The sequence below is a fragment of the Balaenoptera borealis genome (genome assembly GCF_965194805.1).
Source record: "Balaenoptera borealis genome assembly, chromosome: 12".
Taxonomy (NCBI): Eukaryota; Metazoa; Chordata; class Mammalia; order Artiodactyla; family Balaenopteridae; genus Balaenoptera; species Balaenoptera borealis.
Window position 1 is genome coordinate 28,451,172 of NC_138869.1, and position 22,702 is coordinate 28,473,873.

General features: G+C 39.4%; 1 protein-coding gene and 1 long non-coding RNA gene across 26 annotated transcripts in view; one reads left to right on the forward strand and one right to left on the reverse strand.

Moving 5' to 3' along the window:
* The window catches only part of MAGI1 (membrane associated guanylate kinase, WW and PDZ domain containing 1), a 612,719-nt gene that overhangs the window by 399,387 nt on the left and 190,630 nt on the right, over positions 1-22,702 (forward strand). The gene's annotated exons all lie outside the window — the stretch shown is intronic.
* Positions 617-22,309, reverse strand: LOC309606976. Its single transcript, XR_014232175.1, has 2 exons — positions 4,282-22,309; positions 617-3,949 (listed from the first exon to the last, which is right to left on the reverse strand). It is a non-coding gene; the product is annotated as an uncharacterized lncRNA (long non-coding RNA).

Genomic DNA, 22,702 nt, shown 5'->3' on the forward strand with positions numbered 1-22,702 from the left:
TGGCATAGCTGTTCCAAAAAATGTTGCAGTCAGCACACACTTGCCCTTGCCATTGGTAAGAAACCCCACTATAAGAAACTTAAGCAAGTTGATGGAATTCAGGGAAATGGGTTCCAGTTAGAGGTCAGAGAAACACATATTATTTTCGAATAACAGAGACAGTGGCTCTGTCTTACTCAGCTGTCCTTTCTCGCTGTGACATTGCTTCATTTAACTGCCTTGCAAGGAGCATGTTTTTGAACCTGAGAATAATGCAAGTGATGTCATTATGAGTTAGAAGATGTTTTAAAATTAATTATAATATCTTTAAATGGTGCGAGCAGCAGTAACATGCTGAAAGAGAAAGAACTTAACTTCCAGACTTGAGCTGTCCACTGTGGTAGCCAGTAGCCACGTGTGACTGCTGGAGCATTTCATATGCGACCAGGCTGCATTGAGATAAGCTGTCCATGTAGACTATATACCAGATTTTGAAGACTTGGTATGAAAAAAGAAGGTAAAATATCTTATTAATAATTCTTTGTTGATTTCATGTTGAAATTACAGTATTTTGGATATATTGGGTTAGGGTAAAAATTTAAACAATGTTAAATTTATTTCACTTGTTTCTTTTTACTTTCTTCAAACCGTTTTTAATTATAGTTAATTTACACTGTTGTGTTAGTTTCAGGTGCACAGCAAAGTGATTCAGTTATATATTTATGTATATGTACACAATGTATATATATTTTTTAGATTCTTTTCCATTAGAGGTTATTACAAGATATTGAATCTAGTTCCCTGTGCTATACAGTAGGTTCTTGTTGATGATCTGTTTTATAGACAGTAGTGTGTATCTGTTAATTCCAAACTTCTTTTTAATGTTACGTGTGTAATTTAAAATTTCGTATGTGGTTCACATTACGTCTTTATTAGACAGTGCTGAAAGATTGAGTATGGCAGTGGTACCCTTCATTCCGAAGGCTGTAGATGTCGTAGTCCTGTCTCGCGGCAGTGTTCATTTGCTGAAGAGGCCTCTGCATCTGTGGAGCGTTCACATCTGTGGAGCAAGGCCTGTGAGAGCTGTGGTAGATCAGAAGCCCTGGAGGTAGGTAGGTGATGGCTAAGGTTTCTTCCCTGGATAGTTGGGCTCATGGCGGCCTTAGTGTGACATTCAAGATAGAGAAGTGAGGTCACAAGGTCAGAGTGTGAAGGGAAACCCCAGCAATTTCTCTGGAGAAGCTTGCTTTCCACAGGAGTTTTACTTGACCTCGTTTTCGTGCTTGGTATCCTCGCACATTGGTGAGGCTGTCTCTGATGTGATGAGCTGAGTAGGAATTATGGAGGGCTGCCACCTGAAGTGGCGTGCTTCTGTGCCACGTTTAAAATCATCCCTTTTGCTAATATTCCTGAGAATATTGAGGGAGGCCTGTGTGTGGTGCTGCCACCTGGGATTTTTTTTTTGATCTGGCTATTAGGAGAGTAGACTAAGTTTACCCAGAGCTGAGCCTGGGTGCTAGATAGGATCAGACACTCAGAACCAACAAGAGCTGTATTTCTTATGCACAGGGAGCTTACGATATGCCACACATTATTCTAGGACCGAGGATGCAGCAGCAAGAAAGCAGACTAAAATCCCACCTTTAGGGAGCTTACATTCTGGTGGAGCCTATAGTGCAGTTAAAAACTCTCATTTCGAATAGATTTGTGAGCTGGAGGGGGTCTTGGGGATTATGTAGCCCAGCCCATTTATTTAACAGAATAACTGTCATTTTACATATTGAATCTATCATAGGGGCTAGTGCAGTGCCTCACATATGGCAGACTCCAATTGTGTACGTTCATTTATTCAACAGGTATTTATTAAATACCTACTACATTTTAGGCACTTTTCTAAGCATTGGGAATATATTGGCAAACAGAAGAAAGATTATTGTTCTCAAGGAGCTTCGATCCCATCTGGGTGTGGGTAATGGGGTGTCCGATGGTGGCCATGAAATATAAGTAAGTTATATGCTATGTCTGAAATTGATAAAGATCTGTGAAAGGAACAAGGTAGGGGGTATTGGGAATGCTGATGGGAGATGGGTGGCAACTTTCAGTAGAGCCTAATTTGGGAGGTGACTTTTGTGCAAGAGTTGGGGTGGAGGACATTTACCATGCAAATATCTGGGGTTGCGGTTGGTGGTAAGGGCACTGGGGGGTACATTCCAGGCGAAGGGAGCAAACCAGTACAGAGTCACCAAGGCAGGAGCCTACCTAATCTGTTTGAGGAGCAGTCAGGGGGGCCAGTGTGGCTGGACCACAGTCTGCACAGAGGAGAAAGAGTATTGGAAGATGAAGTCAAAGAGGTGATAGGGAATCGGATCATGGGTGAACTTCACTTTTACAATACAGGATTTTGAGCAGAGAACTTCTGTGGTCTGACTTACAGTTTTCATTTGTTTTTTTTAACATACAGTAAAATTCCTCTTTTATTGGTGTACAGTACTCTGAGCTTTAATAAATGCACACAGTCATGTAACCACTATGATAATCAAGATACAGAATCAGTCCTTCTTTCCATCACTCCAGAAACCTTCCCCGTGCTGCCCCTTGGTAGGCTGAACACTTTAAAGGACAATTCTGGATGCTCTGCGGATCTCAGACTATGGGGAGGCACCTGGCACACAGGAAGACCAGTTGGGAGGCTTATGCAGCTGTGGGTAAGCAGTGATGGAGGCTTGCCTAGGGTGAGTAGGAAGGTAGAGGTTTGATGGGAAGTGTGAGAGAAAGAGAGGAGAAAATGATGACGTGATGGTTTTTGCCCTGAGCCAAAAGGAAAGGTGGTACCATCATTTACTGAGGTGGGGCAGGTTGCAGGTTTGAAGGGGAAGAATATTGTTCAACTCTGGACATTTTTGGTCTCATAAGCTATAAGATATCCAAGCAGAGATATCGATGGGGAAGTCAGATGAATTGAAATGCACAGATGATGTTTAGAAACCAATTTTCACATCGTGAAGCAGTTGGGGGAAAAATGTGCGATTCTTATAGGAACCACTTGTGAGTCTTTAGGATTCAGAGGTGCTTGAGTAATCTGATACCCAGGATTTTTGTCTGCACATCTTTTTTATGATCCTTCAGTTCATTTCTATATTCGTTCTTTGGTAGATAGATATATATCCTTTCTATGCAGAGAATACCACAAAGTTCAATGCGACTATAGTGGTCCTGGTGTATGTTTGACTTGTTAATTGAAAAAAATGACCTGTGTTAGGAGTAAGGAGGAACTAGTTCAGAAGGACTCTTTTTATTCCACCAAAGATGTTTAACTCCAGGAAGAACTTCTGGTGTTTGACTTTGGGTCACTGTGTATCGATTGACTCACTTCTGGTGCCTTTAGCTGCCAATGCACTTGAGTTGAAGAAGAGAGAACCGAAGGGAAGGCTAAAATTAAAAAGCAAGATATGATGTTAGTTGGCAAAGAAAAGTAGAATGCAAAATTCTATATATGGTCTAATCTCAAATTAGATTGAAAACTTGTATGTACATGTACAGAATACATTCTGAACAGAATATCCTAAAATACAACAACCACTGTCTCTGTTGTGAAATGATGGGACACGTTCGCTTCATTTAAAATATTTTTCCACGTTTTTGGGAACTTCAATAAATAGATATATTTTTCTTTCTTTTTAAAAAATTTATTCAGGAAATGTTTATTCAATGTTAGATTCAGACCTGGATGGGGGTAGATCAGTGAATAAGACAGGAAAAGGCTTTGCAACTTCAGGGAGCTAATAGCCTTGTGAAATCATTACAGTTTTATAATTAGAAGAAAGACACACTAATTAACGAAGAAAGAATGCAAGTGAACTTGTCTGGTTTCATTGGCTTTTTTAGGCACACGAACTGAGCTAGTTTTTTATGAATCACTCTCCATCCACGTTTCTCTCTGTGATGGTCTTAGAGGAGTGAGCCTTTGTGACTATGTGACTCCTGGCTGCATTTCTTTTTTTTTTTTTTTTTAATTTATTTATATTTATTTATTTATTTATTTATTTATTTTTGCTGTGTTGGGTCTTTGTTGCTGTGCGAGGGCTTTCTCTAGTTGCGGCAAGTGGGGGCCACTCTTCATCGCGGTGCGCGGGCCTCTCACTATCGCGGCCCCTCCCGTTGCGGGGCACAGGCTCCAGACGCGCAGGCTCAGTAGTTGTGGCTCACGGGCCTAGTTGCTCCGCGGCATGTGGGATCTTCCCAGACCAGGGCTCGAACCCATGTCCCCTGCATTGGCAGGCAGATTCTCAACCACTGCGCCACCTGGGAAGCCCCTGGCTGCATTTCTGAAGCCACTCATGTAGTATGGAATATCTTGTAGTAGTGGGGTGAGGGGTCTCTTCCCCCTTACCATGGAGAGGGACTGCATAAAGCCCAGACATGTGCCAGCCTTGGGCTTAAATGATCCTACCACAGGGCAGCCAAAAAGATCATGGTTCCTTGGCAGAAGCTTTGGGGGAAGGTCACACCTGCTGTCAGTCTGACCTAAGATGAGTTACCCAGCCTTGCTAAGCAAGACTCTGCTACCTAATCTGGAAAATACCTGGAACTAGGCGAAACTGATTCTCTATGACTCCAGAATTTGCACAGTGGTGGTGCTGGACAATGCCTACTTTGGACTTCAAGAATGTTCACCTCATGGATATTATTTACATGAACATATTTATCCAACCTCCCTTCTGTTAAGAGATGTCCTGTGCCAAACCCATACTTTGTTTCAGTGACCCAAAAAATGGAGCTGATTTCAGAGAGTTTGCAGAGAATATCTGTTCTCACTGAGAGAGTTGGACCAGGAGATTTAATTTTCCCCCATGACTGTCTCCATTTAGGTTGAAATATGTTTAATGGAATTGGCATCCAGCTCTTACATTAGTTGGTGACTGGCTAGATGCCACAAGTGGGAACCAAGAGGAATAGGAGGGGTTATTTTGTACCTGAAGATTTGAATCCTGCAAGAAACATTTTCTCATACCTTCTCTGTACTGGATCTTGTAGCTGGTTGAGTTTTGCTTTCCTCCTTTTTTTCTCTCTTCTTGTGTGAAAATGTTGATATGGTGACTTCCTTCTAATTTTATCAAATACAGTATGTCCAGAAACAAAACAGAACCATGTTTCCGTGTGTGATTCCTGGCAGAAATGGTGCGATTTCATCTCTGGATAAAACTGTGAATTTGTGGGAAGCAGTATGGTACGGGTACTTAGGGAAAGCAAAAGGAATACAGAGCCTGGCTGCCAGTCGCCTTTGTCTTGGTGGCTGGAGGAAATCACTCGTGATCTGTAGGAGCTGAGGCTCCAGGGGGTAGAGTCAGTCAACAAGCAGGCAAGCCGGGTGAAGCCAAGGAGCAGGCAGTATTATATTTCCAGTAGAGCCACATTATTTATGCATTCATATTGCACAAGTGTGTGTGTTTGTGTGTGTGTGTGTGTGCATGAGAGAGACAGAGGCAGAGACAGAGAGAGAGAAGGAACACAAACAAGAACAAACATAGACAACTATCAATAAAATAGTATAGCCTTGAAGGCTGTCCCTAGAGTTGGGGTGACATGGAAGACATGATTCTGCTGGTCTCAGTTCCCAGGAGCCACACGCAGCATTAGCACCTCTTGAGCCGAGTATGACAATGCTGGTTAAAGACACATTTTGTATATGGCAAAGCTCCTTAAATGTAAACCAGCTTCTTCATGCTGGGCTCATCTGGAGAAACAGTGAGCTGTTCCAACACTGGAGACAAACTGACTGAGTTTAATGTATTGAGAGTAGAATATTACATTTCATAGATGGTCTAAGGGCTTTTTCAACAGTTTTGACTGTTGTGCAGTGCTGGGGTTAGGTGAAGCCAATGAGGCACTCACCTTCAGCACAAAATTTAAGGAGGTGCTCAAAAACTTCATAATCAAGAGAAATAATACTGTAATGCATTATTTTTTAAAAGTAAAAATTATTTTAAATAAAGGTAGATCAGTGTTACTTTTTTCCTTTTGCTTCAGGCTTCAATACAGCTGAGCATGGCACTGTTAACTGATTTTGTCTTTATTTCAAGCTGATATTTGGTTCATCAGGGATTTTTTGCATTAATTTTTATTTTAAAAAGTATTGCATGAAAATAACTGTTTCTCTCAGTTACTGAGTTTTGGGGACACTTCTGTAAAATTTGTACCCTAGGGTTGTGCCTTATTTTTTCACTCTAGTCTGGCTCTGTTCGTGATGTTTGCCTTAATTTTTAACTTTAGAAGCCCTGAGTAAAAAATGATTCTGAGGGACAAATAGAGCACCCAGGGTGGTGACTGACTTCAAGAAGCTCAGTTCTTATAGAGTATTATCTATGTTCAGGAACTGAACTCCTTTTTATATGCCATGATATGGGAAAGACTACTTACATATTCATTTATTTAATGGTTATTTATTCAACACTTACTGTGTACTTGACACTATTTTTAGGTGCTGGGGTTACAGTGATGCACCAATTAGACAAAATCCCAGTATTCATAGAGCTCACACCCCATTGGTAACCATACATCATCTCTAGTTTTCACAACAACTCTGCAATATAGGTATCAATTTCACCATTTTACAGGTGAGAAAAGTAAGGCTCAAAGAATAACTCTAGCTGCAGATAACTAAGTACGGCATCGTCCAGCATAGAATCTAGTGTTGAAAGGATTCAGAGAAAGCCACACTTAACTGTGACGTGGGCTTAGTCAATCGGAAGCTTCCTGGAATAGGAGTCCTATATTGGTTCTTAAAGGAGAACGTTATGGAAACATTTAAATACAATACTGAATGTAGGCAACAATACAAAACCCCTTTTCCTTGATTTTGGCAAAGCAATAAAATGGCACAGAGAAAGCCAGGCAAAACGATGAAGACAGAAAAGTATTTACCTATCTCAATCAGCAGCAACCACTAGATGTCTAGAGTAGCAGTGAGAGTTCACCTTTTATACCAGCTCCAAGCTGTTAGAATTGGAAGCCTTTATCCAGGTTTAGAGAAGAAGAGTACAGTGATTGATTAGTAATGTCTGCATGGGATTGCCATGGATCACCACTAGTTTTATGATAGTATGTTACATACATTATGATATTGGTATCACTATGTTGATTGTCCTAGTGCCCTAAGCTGAATTTCCAGATTGTCAGTATTAGGATGTGTAGAAATTATTGTCGAATGGGTTATTAATAATTGTTACTTGATGGGCGAGTTTGTCCATTTCTACAAAAAAGTATGGTGGAATTTTGATTTCGATTGCATTGAATATAGAGATATAGATCAATTTGGGGAGAACTGACATTTTAAAAATATTGAACATGAACAGAGTACATCTTTTAAAATATTTCACAGTAAAGTTTTTTTTTTTTTTTTTAAAGGAAGAGCCTCAATTAGCCATTTTTTTTTTAAGTACATTTTTTTAAATTAATTAATTTATTTATATTTATTTTTGACTGTGTTGGGTCTTCACTTCTGTGTGAGGGCTTTCTCCAGTTGTGGCAAGTGGGGGCCACTCTTCATCGCGGTGCGCGGGCCTCTCACCATCGCGGCCTCTCTTGTTGCGGAGCACAGGCTCCAGACGCGCAGGCTCAGCAGTTGTGGCTCACGGGCCTAGTTGCTCTGCGGCATGTGGGATCCTCCCAGACCAGGGCTCGAACCCGTGTCCCCTGCATTGGCAGGCGGATTCTCAACCACTGCGCCACCAGGGAAGCCCCACAGTAAAGTTTTATAGTGTTTATATAGGTCACGCACATTTCTAGTCAGATTTATCCCTATTTTTTGTTTTTAATGCTGTTATAAATATTATTTTAAATATTCAATTTCTGATTACAAATTACAAATACAGGTATACTTTTGAGACATTGTAGGCTCAGTTCCAGACTACTGCAATAAAGCAAATATTGCAGTAAAGTGAGTCACATGAATTTTTTGGTTTCCCAATACATGTAAAAGTTATGTTTACACTATACTGTAGTCTATTAATTGTGTAATAGTATTATGTCTAAAAAAACAATGTACATACCTTAATTAGAAAATACAAAACAAAAACATAATTTCAATCATCAATAATATCTGATCATAGATCACCATAACAAATAAAATAATAATGAAAAGTTTGAAATACTGTGAGAAATACTAAAATGTGACCCACAGACATGAACTGATCAAATGCTGGGAAAATGTGGGGAAAATGGTGCTGGTAGACTTACTCGATTCAGGGTTGCCACATAGTTTCAATTTGTAGAAATGTCAAGTGCAATAAAGCAAAGCACAATGAAACGAAGTATGCCGGTATATAGAAGTATAATTGATTTTTGTATAGTAATCTTGTATTCTTCAGTGTTGCTAAACTTGCTTATTAGTAGATAGTTTTATTGTATATGTTATCAAATTTTCTATGTAGATCAGGAGTTAGCAAACGTTTTCTTAAAAAGCCAGAGAGTAAATATTTTAGGCTTGTGGGTCATATAATCTTCGTGGCAACTTCTCAACTTTTCCCCATTGTATGGGGAAAGCAGCATAGACAGTACATAAGTGCACGTGTGTGACTGTGTTTCAGTAAAACTTATCTAGAAAAACTTTTGTGGTTTGCCATCTCCTGACATAAATATTTTGCCACCTGAGAAAAAAATATAGTTTTATATCTTCCTTTTCCAATCTGGATGCCTTTTATTTCCTTTCCTTGCTTTATTGCACTAGCTAGTATTTCTAGTAAAATGTTGAATAGAAATGGAAAGAATGGATGTTCTTTTCTTGACGCTCTTTCATCATTAAGTATGGTGTTAGCTGTAGGTTTCTCATAGATTCCCTTTCTCAGGTTGAAGAAGTTTCCTGTTACTTGTAATGTGTCAAGGGTTTTTATCAGGAGTCAGTGTTGGAGTTTGTTAAATGCTCTTTCTCTGTCTGTTGAGATGATCATATGATTTTTCTTAAGTTTATTAATTATGGCAAATTATACTGATAGACTTTTCTGATGTTGAACTGATCTTGCATAACTGGGATAAACCCCACTTTATCATACTTTATTATCCTGTTTATTTGTTGCTGGATTTGATTTATTGATATTTTATTTAGAATTTTTATAGCAATGTTCATATGAGATATTGCTCTGCAGTATGTATAGTTTGCTATTATTTTGATGAAAAGAAACAAACCCCATATATATATACATATATATATATATGAAAGGAGTGAATATTAATGCCAGGATATTTACATTGCTTACTTTAGACATATGATTGGGGAATAGGGATAGGATAGTTTAACTTTGCCTTCATGTTACATGTTTCCTTTTTCTTTTTATTTGTGAATAAAATGTGTAAACCCAAAGTGAAATTCATGATAACTTCTGGGAAATTCTTTGGGGTCTGTGTAAGTTGGAGAGAAATTATCTGGGTTTAGGTGAGAATTAGATCCTTCCTAAAACTGTTGAATAAATCAAGTGTTTCTATTGTCTGGTTGCTCCTTTGGGAAGGAAAGTAGTGTAGTGGGCATGGATTTTTGTAACAGACAGATCTGACCTTGAATCTTGGTCCTGTTAACTGACTTGCCTGTGGGCTTTTAATTTTTCTATATTTAAAATGGGCATAAGATCTACCAGACAATATTGTTGTAAGGATAAAGGGTACTATAAGGAAACTAGCATATAGAACATTTTTAATAAATGGTAATCTCTACTACCACTGTTGCTGCTGGTCTATTTATAGGATCAAAGAAACTCAAGGTCTCAAGTTTAACTTTGCACTCAGTGCCTAAGTTGTCTTCATGTTTGACAGGTGATCTTTTGCCAATGTGACCTTGGATCATCCTTTAACTTCTTTGAGTCTTAATTTAATTATCCATGAAAATGGGATAATAGTGGTGCCCTCCTAGTTGAGTGGTATTGATGAGATATTACTTGTAAGGTGTTGAGCATTAATGGTGCTTGACACATACTAAGTGTTCAGTATTATCAACTAGCCTGGTCGGCCTCATTCTTGTTAGTCACAATTTAGTAGGATTAGTTCCTCCTCTGTTTTTCACATGACTTCTCTGTTAAAGGATAAATCCTTCCTGTCCTTTTCTCCTAAACGCCCTCCCCCCGTTGGCGTATATGTGCTCATATATATGGGTATATGAGCACATATACGCCAACGGGGGGAGGGCGTTTAGGAGAGGTCGGGTATGTTTGTCTAACTGACAAAATGATTTTACATCTTTTATGCAGCAAATTATCAGCACTGTCTTAGAGCTATTTTTGATTCAGCATGCCATTTGTGTTTTCACTGAAGATAAGCACTCGTCTCTGAATGGGTTGGAGTTAAATGTGGAGATTGTTGACATCTCTCAAAATTGATGCATCAATCTGGAGGATCTTTTATATATACATTTGTAATAGATGGAAAATAAACCAGATTGCAAATCTTTTTTTTTTTTTTTTTTGAAGCAAACCATGTACCAGGTTTTTGGTCCAAATTGTGTAGGATAAGTTAAATTGCATTCTGTTAACCCATATGAGTATATTTCTTTAAGCATGGTTATGTTGAAATAAAGTTTTAAAAAGCAAACAAAAAAAAATTTGAGCCATCAATGAATACTCTCTGTCCAGTTACTCTTGGTTCCACCCTTACCAAGGATGTCACAGGAAAACCCTACCAAATGGCTTCTGAAATCCAGATACCCTTTGCTGTATTCTTTGACCTATGATCTGTAATAAAGAACTGTAAGAATTACTGAAAGAAGCTGGTTGGTTATGGTTTTTTCTTGCTAATCTCGTGGTATATCCTGTTAGTCATTACATACTTTTTTTTTTTTCAATTTATTTTTGGCCACACTGCATGGCAAGCGGAACTTCCCCGACCAGGGATCGAACCTGTGCCCCCTGTATTGGAAGCAAGGAGTCTTAACCACTGGACCACCAGGGAAGTCCCATTACGACCTTTTGAAGGACACATTTAATAAATTTATGAAGTAGAAAGGTCTGTTTAATAAAGTGTTCTGAAAATTTCATCTAAGGATTCATTTGAAGATCATCTGGATACTTTTACGAATAACACTATACAATTTTCTTTGAGTGATAGGCCTTCATTATATGTATTCATGATGTTTAAAACCATTTAAAGAACACTTATTTTCTTCTATGTTTTCCAAAGTATGAGGAACAATTCCTATTATATATTTCTCTTGCCTTGATAGGAAGTTATACGAAATAATTCGCATACAGTTGAGTGATGGGGGAAAAAATACCCCTTAGTTTCAACCACTGCGATTTGTTTTTTAATTTTTATTTATTTATTTATTTATTTTTGGCTGTATTGGGTCTTCGTTTCTGTGCGAGGGCTTTCTCTAGTTGCGGCAAGCAAGGGCCACTCTTCATCGCGGTGCGCGGGCCTCTCACTATCGCGGCCTCTCTTGTTGCGGAGCACAGGCTCCAGACGCGCAGGCTCAGTAGTTGTGGCTCACGGGCCTAGTTGCTCCGCGGCATGTGGGATCCTCCCAGACCAGGGCTCGAACCCGTGTCCCCTGCATTGGCAGGCAGATTCTCAACCACTGCGCCACCAGGGAAGCCCCACTGCGATTTTTAAAATGGAATTTTCCAAGCGATTAATCCCCAAATGTGGGCAGGTGCATTTGGGTTTTTCATTTGCCAGAACATATTTCATGCTTAAAATTTTAATGAAAAACAATAAAAAGCAAACTGGTTTTTAGGTTTCTGGAAAAAGAGATAACCTTTCTGTCTGCCGTCTTTAAGATAACAAAATTAGTAAATGCATCTGATTTTAAAAAGCATTTAAACCCATTTTTCTACAGATACAGTGGCAAAACCGAATTTGTTATTTAGTAGTTGACACATTGGTTTGCTTCCTTTTTTTAGTAGTTCTTTTGAACCATTAAGTTTAGAAGAGACCCAAAACAACTTGACAGCTAGAAGTCGAGTGCTGCAGTGGGAAAAAAAATAGTTGTTTTGTCTCTGTCCATTGCTTATTCTGTTTTCTATTTTTAACTTGATTTTTTCCCCCTGTAAAAGTAGAAAGAATGTTGTAATGAATCTAGATATACCCATCACCTTGCTTAACAATGATCAACTCTTGGCCAATCTTGCTTCATCTGTACATCCATATCCCCCTGACACTGGGTTATTATTATTATTTTTTAAGATTCTTTGATGTGGACCATTTTTAAAGTCTTTATTGAATTTGTTACAATATTGCTTCTGTTTTATGTTTTTTGGTGTTTTGCCCGTGAGGCATGTGGGATCTTGGCTCCCCGACCAGGGATCGAACCCACAACCCCTGCACTGGAAGGCAAAGTCTTAACCACTGGACCACCAGGGAAGTCCCAGACACTGGATTATTTTGGAGCAAATCCTGGACATTGAATAACTTCATTTATAAACATTTCAATGTGTTTGGTCTCGGGGTGGGGGTAGGGCATTCCTTTTCATCCTTCGCATGGTCAGAGTAGTTACAGAGGGAGGAAGAATGGCCCCAAATTTAGACTTTTGACGTTATCTCCAAATGAAAGTTGACATAGAGCCACATAGATATATATTCACAGGATTTTAACTAATATATCTAAAAATAAATCACAATTTTTATAAGCATTTCTGGATGTTTTGTAGCAAAGACCTCAAAAATTGAAAGTTTCCTGGGCCTCTCCTGACACCACAGAGGCCCTGTCAGTTTTGCCTGCTTTTAGAGAAGTACTGCTAATTAAAACTATATTGTACCTTGGATTGCTTTTTGCTAAATACCTAAACTCTTGAGCACAAGCATATGCTACACATTCCAAAGCAAACAAACAAACAAAACCACAGTAACACTGACTCGGGAAAACTGACCTTTGTGTTAACGTGTCATGTTAGCCAAAGCCTTAAGAAACTCTGAAAACCAATGTCCCCAGGTTATGAGTATGAAGTCTGTACTTCTGCCTTTGCTACCATTTGCAGTTCTTGTAACTATCACAGATCATTTGTGTTCATTGTGTAAAGAAAACACAGATAAGCAAAAGGGGGGAATAAAAATCACCCAAGTCCCACTACTTGGTCACTGTTAATGTTCTCATGTTGATTTCCTTCCTATTTTTTTTTTTTTTTCCTGTGAGTATATAGGTGAAGTACGTAGATATGTAACATGTGTACCTATGTTAACCAGAATTGTTTTGTATCCTTTTTTCCTACTTGGAATGTTGTGCCATTTTTCTCTTCCAGTTCCTATACCTGCCACATAACTGGTAAGGGCTCCCTCTGTATCCATTGCGTGATGAATTTTCCCTTAGCTGCTACATGGCTCACTTATGGACATGTAGGTTGCTGCATAAATATTTAATGAGAGTAGTTTTACCCAAACTGAACCACATTGTCTAGCCAAAGAAGGTAAGGATCTGAGATACTAAATCAACCAAAACACTTTGACTTAACAATCATGAATGCAGATGGCCACTGCATGTTTTTTGTTTTTTTAAAACTACTCCTAAAGTCTTGTGAAATATTTGTTGTCCGTGAATGTGCCTACATGTATTCTAATTATTACTGACATGCTAGATTTGGCAACATATTGTGGATTCACAGCAAGGAATATGATAAGCCATTATAAGAATATTTTCTATTAGAGTTAGCCTGTATCTGATATAGACCACAGCATTTGATAATGAGAAATAAAGGGAAAAGGTACCTTAAATCATGCATATTTTTCTTTCTCTTGCTCATTGGTCACTAGAGCTGTGTTTAACCCTTTCATGCATTGCTTGTGCGCACACGGGGGCATGTGTATGCATGTATGTGTGCACATGTGCCTATGGGCTTGTATTGGTGCCTGTTGGTGAGTATCTAGGTTTGGGCAGAACTGAGTGTCCGTAGTATCTTGGCAGTTCAGCTGGCCTTGACTGAAGGTCTGCTGCTTTTTCTTCTCTGGGGAACCTGTAGTCTGAATATGTAGCCTGCTGGCCCATCTCTATTTTAAGTTGTTATCCCACTTGGTCTGAAACCTTTGGAAGCATATTGTGTTTCTGCTGTGGATGAGTTGGTTGGCAGTGAGAGGCCGGTAAACTTATTCTCTCATAGGAATTTAATGACATTAAAACATTGGTGATGCCATTTAAGAGCAGTTTTGACAAATAGTCTCTCTGCTAAAGACCCTGGCTTCAGGTTAGAATACTGTTAAGCCATCAAAATGTTAAGCAAATAAATGTTGAGTTTGCTATTGAACATGAGATGAGGCTGTGCATATTATTAATTTCCTGGGGGATTCGGGAATAGCTATTACATGGCCCACCATTTTTTTTTTTTTTTTTGGTCTTCTTGTTGTTAGTATTGTAAATTGGGTGACAACTCTTGTCCATAGTTATTTCAAGATTTCTGCAGGAGATTATTTATAAGGGATTTTTTAAAATAAAGTTCATTCATTCTTACGGCATCTAATTATCTCTTTTCCTTGGCTGGATCTATTCAGTGAACAAGAAAAATCAGAATTAGATGTGGAAGGAGGCCAAAAGCAGGGGCAGAAGATGGCAGTGGAAATATCAAAATCAGGGCACTTGTGAAGCACATTATGATTGTAAAAGGAAGGAAAGAATCTTTAAAATAGGTTTGTTCTGCCTTTTTTTTTCCTTAAGAGATTTGTTATCTATTTTTGTAGCCTTGTCTAAGGCAGGGGCACTGGTCCAGGATTCATGAGGTCACCTGCCAGCCCTACACTCCATTCCGATTAGTTTTTAATGACCTAGTGAGGAGGGCCGCTTTAATAGGAGGGAAGGAATGGAAAACGGCAAATGCAGGAGCTCGGGTGGTCCATTTGGCCAGTGGGGACCTGTCTCTTGTTTCCCTGGGGCCCAGCCTCTCATTGCTGGAGTGCTTCTTTATCATATGAGCTTTTGCTGGAAGCTGCATCTATGAAGTACTTTCCCAGTGCCACAGAGTAGTACCTACCTTAGTCGGTGAGAAGACAAGGGGGAAGAAGCCTTATCATCATGAGAATGACTACAAATATAAAGGCTTGGTCTGATATAAGTATGCATTCAGTAACCATTAGTTGTTAGCAATATTTGTACTGAATTTATAGCAACTCCTCCTAACAACCCAGTGAGTTCACATGATTGTCAAACCCATTTTAGTGATGAGAATATTGAGTCTTCTGGAGTACCTTACTTACCCAGCTAATCAGTGGCTCTGTCTGGGTTCGAACCCAGGTTGGAATGGTTACTAAAACTTATGCTCATAAGCACTGATAATATTAGAGGTCAGTACCAGTTGTGTAATGGGTGCTTGCTGTTGGCAACTATTTTGTAGACATTCTCATGTAATCTTTATGAAACCCGGTGATGTTGGTCTGACCTGACTCACCCAAGATCACACAGCTTACAAGATGTGGGGTGGAGTTGTGAATTCAATCTTGATTCTGTCTTCTGTGGTGTCATAGTGATTTCAGTCCTGGAGGCCGAGGAACTACAGGGTGAATTATCTGTGATTTTACTAAAATTAGGCTCCTACTTTTGAGCCGGAGTTCAGCTCTGATTTTCCTCTTCAGTTCTTCCTGCAACCTCTCTAACCCTCCTCATACCTGAGGAAGTTGGCGCTAGTTAGAGGGAATCCACCACCATCCCAGAGAGTGATCAGGTAGAATGCCCCTGCTCTGACCAGTGCCAATGGGCAAAAGACCAGGAGAGAAGCATCTGTGCATCAACCTCCCCTTCTTAGTGTAGAGCAGGGAAAACGGGTGTATCAAAGTCAGGCTGACTGTGTGATTTGGGGTAAATTCTTAATCACCATGACCTGTTTCCTTATCTGTAAAATTGTGTTGACAGTATCTCCTTTATAGGGTAATTATAAAAAATAAAGTATATTCAGGACACATGAGAACCATCATATCTATTTCCATTTTTGCCAGTCAAAACCCACCCTTGTTCTTCTCTGAATTTTGAGGTCTTAAGAGCCTGCTTCACCTAACACATGCTCCTATGTTAGCCTCTTTTGTATTTCATAAAACGGATTTATTTAGCTAAGCCTTGACCATCAGGATTTGAATAAAACGTCAGTAGTTTCTGCTAATTGATCTTCTTTGCATACAAAGATGGACTGGATTGGCTATTCTGAAATGTAGGTATTTTCCAGATCCCTTTTTCCTTGTTTCTCTGCACCTGATTTTGTTTTGTTATGAAACAGATTTGTAGGTGGGCTTTAGAAACCCAGTTTTTCAAGCCTGACTATTCCAAGGGCTGATCACTTCCCCATGTAGACCTTTGGAAGTACAATACAGTGCAAGAGACGAAAGCAGGCAGGATTGAGGTTCTCGGCTGGGAGCCACTTGTAGGTGTTAAGGTGGGATACCTGGCTATGGGCACTGGTTTGCCATCACGAAGACAGCAAGCACTGGTGGGTTGGGTTTTCCTGGATCCTCTTTTCTTCCCAACTTCCATTTGTGTACAGGGCTCAGTCGTCTTTAACCCAACCCTGTTGCTTACTGCTGCCATTGTCGCCTTCTCTTAATTATTACTCATCTTTGGTTCAGTGCCTTAACTGGGGAATTAGGAAAGGAGACAAGAGCCTTGCATATAAAGGGATATTTGGTAGCCTCCAGTAGTACAGAAATTCAGAGAACCTCTCTTAAGGAAGCTTCACTTAACCAGCTTGCTCTTTTTTTTTTTTTTAACATTTATTTATTTACTTATTTGGCTGCGTCGGGTCTTGGTTGCTGCACATGGGATCTTCGTTGCCACGTGTGGGATCTTAATTGTGGCATGCGAGATCTAGTTTCCTGACCAGGGATCGAACCCGGGCCCCCTGCATTGGGAGCGTGGAGTCTTAACCATTGGACCACCAGGGGAGTCCCTTAACCAACTTGCTCTTCATTCTGAAAGGTGCCCTCAGCCTAGAAGGCTGCTGCATTCGTTATCACTTCTATGTGACAAACTATCCCCAAACTTAGTGGCTTAAAACAATGCATGACTTTATACAGTTTCTGTAGAAGGGGAAACTGGAAGTGGCTTAGCTGGGTGGCTCTGGCCCAGGTTCATCTCAGTGGATGGCAGCCTAGGTTGCTGACACAACCATTTCCTAGGTGTCTCACTTGCACACCTGGTTAGTTTGTGCTGGTTGTGGGCAGGTTGTTAAATTAGGTGTAGGAAGGACTGCAAAATATAAAGAGAAGTCATAAAAAAATCTAAAATACTCACGTTGCTTTGCAAGTGTCTTTACATTATCACTCCATTTCAATTGAACCCAAATTGGAAATCGTAGACTCTAAATTATAAGTATTTATATCAAGAAAGAGCCTGTAGAATCCTAAACTGGTAACATAGGTCCAAAATAAGTTCTCAGTCTACTTTAAAAGATAGATGAAAGAATGAACGCCCTGTGTGTTAAAATAAGATACTTGAAGTATATATGAATAATTTTGTATGATTTCTTCTCTTGTGATTAATTCAGTATGAACTAGTCTCAGCCATGTTGGAAAGAGGACTTTTAATGTATGTAATGTTCCACAGGCTTTCTCTTACATTTTAATTATTACCAAAGGAAGTTCACCACATTCTGTTCTTCCAAGAGCCATATAAATCAAGGCATTACTTTTTTGCATTATCGTATTTCATCAAATCTAAGATGCATAGTATTTTAGCGTTTTAGAAATGGAAATGCGTTCTACCATGTTATTTAATTGGCAGTATTTTTTCTTCCTTATTGCTTCATAAATTACAATTGTTATCTTAGACTTGGTGAAGCACAGTATGTTTTATGATTTTATTTTCTAGAAAATATGTTAAATACATGTGAACTGCTCATTATAGTTGAGGTGGGCATATCTGCCCAGCTGTGGTTCAGCTGAGTCTGTTTAAATGTATTAATAAAGTTTTATAAAGCAGTGGCTTGTTTTAAAAAGTGAGAAACTCAAAAAAAAAAAAGTGAGAAACTCATATTTTTTCTTCTTTAAGTGAAGGTAGTAAACATCACATCTGTGTGTCTCAGTTTTCTCATGTGTAAAATAGGAGTGGCCATAAATTGTGTCTAAAGCCTCTGTCAGCTTGAACATCCAAAGGTTCTGGGTCTCTTCTAGAAGAAACCAGAACTTAATTCTTAATCTGGGTGGGTGAGGGGGAGTCAGATGTTTTTTATAATAGGATGAAATCCATCAACCCTTTCCAAAAAACAGTGCTCATGTGGGCATAATCTCAAGGTTTGTCTGTGATTTCAGGGGGCTCGTGGACCCCGGCCTCAGAGCTCTTTCCTGAAGAGCCCAGGGTTCTTTGACCACAAGCTAAGCAGGTCTTGAATTTTGCTACTTGAGTTTGGATTTTTCTGTGTGGTGGTTTTTTGCTTTGTAAAAATACGTGAAGTAGAACTCTTTTGAATTCTTCTTAGTTTACCCTTTGCTAGTATCCTCCACTTTAATCTGGCTAGAGTCCTGACTTTTCCTTTGCCCCAGCCGTAGATATTCTAACTTGGACCCTGGTTCTAAGGATAAGGGAGTGAATACAAGTATGGAGGGGGAAAACAAGCTCTCAATATACTTTAATAAAATGATCTCTTCTTTATAACTCAAAGCTTTACCAAATAGGAAAGAGTTATTGATAGAAAAAAAAAGAAATCATTGTTATACGTTCTGAGTTTTCTTAGTGGTGTTTGAATATCTATGAAAGCTTTTTCTACGTGAAAGTACAAAGTCTTGATAAAACCCTCAGGTATAGAGCCTATTACAGAAATAGGGAAAGCACCAGGTTTGACACAGAAGTGCCTTAAACAGCTTGTTTTTATTTATTTCCTCTCCGATGTTTATTTTTTCCTTCCTTCCGCTGACTTTAGGTTTTATTTGTTCTTCTTTTTCTCATTCTTTTAGATGGTGGGTTAGGTTGTTTATTTGGGATTTTTCTTGTTTTTTGAGGAAGGCCTTGTATTGCTATGAACTTCCCTCTAAGAACTGCTTTTGCTGCATCCCATAGATCAAACAGCTTGTTTTTATCTTTCTCTATATATCTGTCATACTGGTTGTGTTGTCTCAGTAAGACTTACTGAAGAAAGGATGTTTTGGCTGGAACATTTTCAGAAAGTGGGCTTCCTCTGTACTGATGCAAACATTTATCTCCATGGATCACCTTCTTTGATGCTCAAATCTATGACTTGAGCATTCCCCATGTGGAATCTTCACCAAGCAGTCTTCAGCCCAGATTTCCCAAGTGTTTGGAGATTTGCTACTTGGCTCTTCTTGTCTTTAGTGGGCACCATAGCAGCAAACCTTGCTGCATGGGCATACCTCTTCACTGTGACATTGTACAAGATGGGTTTTCTTGGTGGCTTTGCTTTTTATAATGATAAGTAACATAAAAATACCTTCTGATAATTTCTCCCAAATGCTCACCTGCTGAAGGAGATAGTGTTAGGCAACATTAAAGTTGGTTTCTTATTTGTGAGTTCACTAAGGAAAGTGAACTCCAAGAAGAGTATTGTTATTTTCATTGTTCTGTGCCTTTTTTTTTTTAAATCCCCACCTATTATGAAAAGGAATTAAGCTGTCTGTTGTGCAGTGTGTATAATTTGGTCCTTTCGGTTCCTTTGTGAGAAGCCTAATCTAGCAAAGTAGTCATCCTTGAGAATGAAGTTCCTAAAGTTAGAAGGTCTATTGTTCTCCTTAGTTTTCTGTCATTTGTATTAGAGCAAATATGTGCATTTGTGAAATCACAGTCCGTTATAGTGGAAGTGATTTTAGGTTACTTATAAGGTTTTATGCCTGGCAATAGAGTCCATTTCTTGACTTACTTGTTAAAAATGCAGATTCCTAGGCTCTTCCCTGGGAATTCTGACTGTATCAGGCTGGAGTCCAAAATCTTTTCTTTTTTTAAGCAAGCACCCCTGTTGAAAATGTGTATTCAAGCAAGGCTGGACAACCCTAGGAGAAAATAAAATCTACCACCAGCTTTCAGTTAACATTGTGTGTTGATAGCCTGTCAAATCTCTGGGGCCCTACTGGCTGTATTTTACTTTGAAGATGATTCCACTTATGACCAATAGTCTTAATGTTACCGAGGGGAGACCAACAAAGTGGTTGTCATCTGTGGTCTAATGAAAATCAACCAATTAAAAATAGAAACAAATCAGGGCACTTAGTCCCCTGGTTGGGTGTTGATAGCATTTACCTCTAGTTCTTAGGAAGACATTGTACTTAACATGGAGAATGGTAACAATTAACCTTCAAGGGTGAGAAAGCCTGTTAGTGCCCTGGACTTCCATAGATCTGCAAGACAGTGACAGGAGGGAGAGTGCAATCTGGCCAGACCTGGATCAGATGCTATTTTATTGTTATTATTAGACTGTTGGGTTTGACAGCATGTGTTCCCTTTTGAAGGCATGCTGCAGAGTGCCATTAATGGTGGATGAGGCTGTGTATGGGGCACTTATTTACATGGATCTCTCATATTAATTACTGACTACATTTAGGGCTCATATTATGTATGGTGACTCCCTACCAAAAGCAAATTTAGCAAGGTGATTATATTCTTGAAGAAAAACCTTCCAGGTATCAGACTCTGAAAACTGAATCACCTAATGTTTTTGAGGGTCCTCTTCGTGCCTGGTGCAAAGTTCTGGAAATACCGTGGTGAGCTGGAGAGACAAAACTAGTGAGGAGACCAACCCTGATCAATTTACTTCTATAAATACATAATTACTCAATGGGATATGCACGAGGAAGGAGAGGAATAAGGTTCTGTGAGAGGGTATGACAGTGGTGTCTAACCAACTGTATTCATTATCTGTTGCTGTGTAAGAAATTACCCCCTCCCCCAAACTACCCTAAAACTTAGCAATTTAAAACAACAAATGTTTAATCTCAGATTCTGAGGGTCAGAAATCCAGGAGTGGTGTAGCTGGGTGGACCTACTTCAAGGATTCTCACAAGGATGCAGTCAAGCTGTTGGCTGGGTCTGCAGTCATCTGAAAGCTTGACTGGGGCTGAAGAATGTACTTTGAAGATCATTTATGTGGCCCTTGGCAGGAGGCTTCAGTTCTCAGATGCTTACAACATGACAGCTGCCTTCCCCTAGAGCAAACAGTCCAAGAGGAGATAGAGAGTGCGCACATATGACCAAGATGGATGTGGTAGTGTCTTATAATCTAAACTTGGAGGTGACAGACCATCACTTTTCCTACATACTATTGGTACCACTGACAACCATGGTACCCTGTGAGTGGAGAATACACAAGAGTCTGAATACCAAGAAATAGGCATCATTAAAGGCTATCTTTGAGGTCACCAACTCACTGAGTCTGGGGTATTGTTGAAGGTCTTTTATGAGAAGGTGCTGTTCAAGTGAGACACAAAGGTTGAGTAGGTAGAATGAGGGTGATTTTGTGGAGAGCCTTTCCCAGGTGGTCACAGCTTGGTATGTTTTGAAATGAAGGCTAGTGAGGAAAGAGCAGAAAGAGCCAGGAATCATGTGCTGAGAGATAATGTTGAAGAGGTTGGCAGAGATAAGACCAAACATGTCCTTTTAGGTCAAATTAAGGATTTTGTTCTTTGGAGACTTAAGCTGGTGAATGACATAATCAGATTTACTAAAAAAAAAAAAAAAAAAAAAAAAAAAATATATATATATATATATATATATATATATATATATATTTTTTTTTTTTTTTTTTTAAGATCTCTCTGCCCGCTATAAGCAGGATAGATTATAGGTAGGGAAGCCAGTTTGGAAGCTATTATAATTGTTCAGGCTAAAGATCATGGTGGATGAGAACATTAGCAGCAGAGACAGTAGTGGATGGACATGAAATATATTTAGGAGGACAATTTGTCAGAACTTAGAGCGGCACCTGCAGGGGTTATCCAGGATGGTTGCTGAGGTTCTAGATTCTAGAATGGGGAGGATGGAGGTGACGTTCACTAATAGAGTGAACCCTGGAAAAGGACTAGGTGTATGGACTACATGATGGACCTGAACCTGAGCTTACAGACATCATTACTTGCAGTGAGTAAATGTGTCAGGTGGTTCAGGTACGGGACGAGCAGGGAGGTCTTTAATTCCATGTAATTCCATTCTTTTTTTTTAAATTTATTTATTTATTATTTATGGCTGTGTTGGGTCTTTGTTTCTCTGCGAGGGCTTTCTCTAGTTGCGGCAAGCGGGGGCCACTCTTCATCGCGGTGCACGGGCCTCTCACTATCGCGGCCTCTCTTGTTGCAGAGCACGGGCTCCAGACGCGCAGGCTCAGTAATTGTGGCTTACGGGCTTAGTCGCTCCGCGGCATATGGGATCTTCCCAGACCAGGGCTCGAACCCGTGTCCCCTGCATTGGCAGGCAGACTCTCAACCACTGCGCCACCAGGGAAGCCCATGTAATTCCATTCTGATTCACAAAAGCACACTGCATTTTTAGAACCATCTAACAGGTTTTGTTTTTTGTTTTTGTTTTAATTTATGTGTAAGTAGCTGAAGTCTGGTAAGTATGTCAGGGAATTCTTTGCATTTCTCTTTTGACTATCATCCCTGTCTTGTAAAGCATGTTGTTGAAATCTTTTAAATCCCAGGTTAATTTATTTTTTGAAGTGTTAGGGTCCATTAGAATGTATTAGTTCAGGTCTCTGTTCCTCTTTCCCACTATCTCCAAAATGAATTCACTAATGCTGTCTCACACAATTTCTCTAACACACATACACTCTTACTTGTCAAAGAATTAAATATGACATGTCATAAAATCATACCATTTAAGTCTGAGGAGACCAACAGATGATCA